General features: G+C 35.3%; 1 protein-coding gene across 7 annotated transcripts in view; it reads left to right on the forward strand.

Moving 5' to 3' along the window:
* Window positions 1-2,485, forward strand: part of LOC108749711 (protein Fe65 homolog) — a 185,912-nt gene that overhangs the window by 79,575 nt on the left and 103,852 nt on the right. The gene's annotated exons all lie outside the window — the stretch shown is intronic.

The following is a 2,485-nucleotide window of genomic DNA, read 5'->3' on the forward strand; positions in this document are numbered from 1 at the left end:
TGCAAATGACTAAAAATTTTTCCATATATAATTATTCAATTAATATACGAAGGGCTTGATATATAAGGTTATTTTTAATCATTTTGAAATTTGTTAGACATCATTTGTATGACATGGTGTTACCATCACAAGAGATCGACGCGTAATGTGATCGATACGGCATACAGATACGCTAAAACATTATACGTTGACATACAACTACGACTCGCAATTCGCGACTCGGTTACGAACCATTAAGGGTTCTCTACATAGATGTCGTAGATGGTCGTGGAGTCTTACATCATAGGAAACCAACTAATCACAATCAAATATAAAGAGAATACTCGATTAGAATTGGTCAATTTCCTACGACTGAAGACTCCACGATCTTCTACGATTTCTATATATAGAGGACCCTTTATTGTGCTGAGGCCCTAATACGGATTGCTCCCTAAAACTTTTGTATGTGTGTATGTGTTTTTATGTGGAGTGGAGTCTAACTCTAAAGAGTCAAATCTCATTCTTCAAAATTGACATTCTTCAGAATTGAGTCATTCTTTTTCAATACTGGTTTAATCGTCATTCTTTGTCGCTCTTTAGATTCCATTCCAAAGAGAACAGATTATATGAAATTAGTGCAGTGTGATGGAATATAGGTGAGCGAAATACAGCATTTGAATAGTAAAAAGGATGAAATCGCAGATTGGGACTTGTAATACATGTCGCATGTGCTTGGTGTGCGCGATCCGGTCGAGAATCGATTAAACCTTTACGACCGACGATGTGGCCTCCATCGCACCGCGAACACGTACATCGGCGCGTAAACAAGCGTGTTCGCTTGCACGGCTAACGATAATAAATATCGCCGCATTGCCGCATGCGTCATTTTAAAGAGATCGGTTCGGTGATTGAACGTACAATGTAATGTCACCCGACGGACCTCTAAATAATAATTCGCGCCGGCATAAACGGTCACATGTTGCGTAACTGGAATAACACCTGTCTGGAATAACGATACGTATAAATTGCGCAATTTTAGAATTTCTGCAAATTAATATGGAACGACAATAATGGTCCAGGTCTGCATTTCCGACTGAAAATGATCCCGGTCTCGTCATATATTGAAAATGTACATACTTGTTACTTTTAAAACATATTTATTAATTTTAAATAATAAAATATCCATCTAACATAAGAGAGTTAATTATACGATCATTTTTTCGTTTCTCTCGATGACATTTAGCGAAATGTTTAATAGAAAAATTGAAAGGTTAGAAAGATTGATATTCATATCAATTTTGTTAGAATATACAGTTGAGTATACAATTGAAAGTATTTTCTTTGTTGTTTTTATCATGGTTTAAATTCGCCCAAATAATTCTCGATCTCTTGCTATTAAAGCAACAATGCATCCTTTCTATCGTAATCTTTTCTACCGACCATACGTGCCGAGGCAAGTCCATTAAAAAACGATAACCATTAAAAATCTCCGAGGAAACGCGGGGATTCACCCTCGTAACCGCTACTCCTTTCTTTCGAAATAGTGATTGTCGGTCTCTCTCGCCACGAATATCCGAGGAAAAAGGAGAAAAAAGGAAGGAGAGGGAGAGGGAGAGAGAGAGAGAGAGAGAGAGAGAAAGAGAGAAACGACGATCTTTCTCTTAGTTTGGTACCGAAAAGGTGAAGGTTAGCCACAAGGGTGGCAAATGTTGGGTCGCACTTTATAGTCCGCAATTATTGGCGGGGTTGGACCGAGGGCATCCGGAAAAGCGAATTTTCTCGCGGCCCGAGCTCCCTTCCATCGGTTCGTAAAACTCGCTGGTGCAATGGCGATGGCGCGCCTCTCGATGCATTAGCTAATTGTTGCATCAATATCGGTTGCCAATTTCTCCAATTTGCTCGTCACTTCCAGCAGTACATCATCAAACCTTCAGTCAATTCCGTTCGTTCGTCGTGAAAAATGTGATCATGTGTAAAAAGTTGGAATTGCTTACAGAGAGTTGTATTATTTTCTTTAATAGAAAGCATTCAAAATGTGATGCTTTCTACTAAAGAAAATAATACATCAATATATTAATAATGGAGAAATTAAATATATTTTTCTTCTGTCTGATCACAAAAATAACAATTTATAATAATTAAATATTTTCAATATTTTTTTATTAGTACGTATGATATTTGAAATATACATAAAAAAATTAACGAATATTTCTAATAGAATATTCATTGTAATTAATTATTTTATTAAAAACTTTGGAGGCTTTTTGTTGTTTATTAATTATTTTAAATTTGAAAAATCTGTTAAAATTTTTAAGGATACTTGTGATGTCCAATTACAGATTATTTTTAAAAGAAAGCACGAAAAGAAAGGTTATCGTTTTTCCACAATAATTTATCGAACAATAAATTATAGTGCAGTGTCTTGTGTCACATTCAATAAAATTATTTTATTCCAAAATTTATTGCCAATAAATTATTGCGAAACGAAATTTTATTAACAACACGT

This window comes from Trachymyrmex septentrionalis, unplaced genomic scaffold (assembly GCF_001594115.1).
Source record: "Trachymyrmex septentrionalis isolate Tsep2-gDNA-1 unplaced genomic scaffold, Tsep1.0 scaffold31, whole genome shotgun sequence".
In the NCBI taxonomy this organism is placed as follows: domain Eukaryota; kingdom Metazoa; phylum Arthropoda; class Insecta; order Hymenoptera; family Formicidae; genus Trachymyrmex; species Trachymyrmex septentrionalis.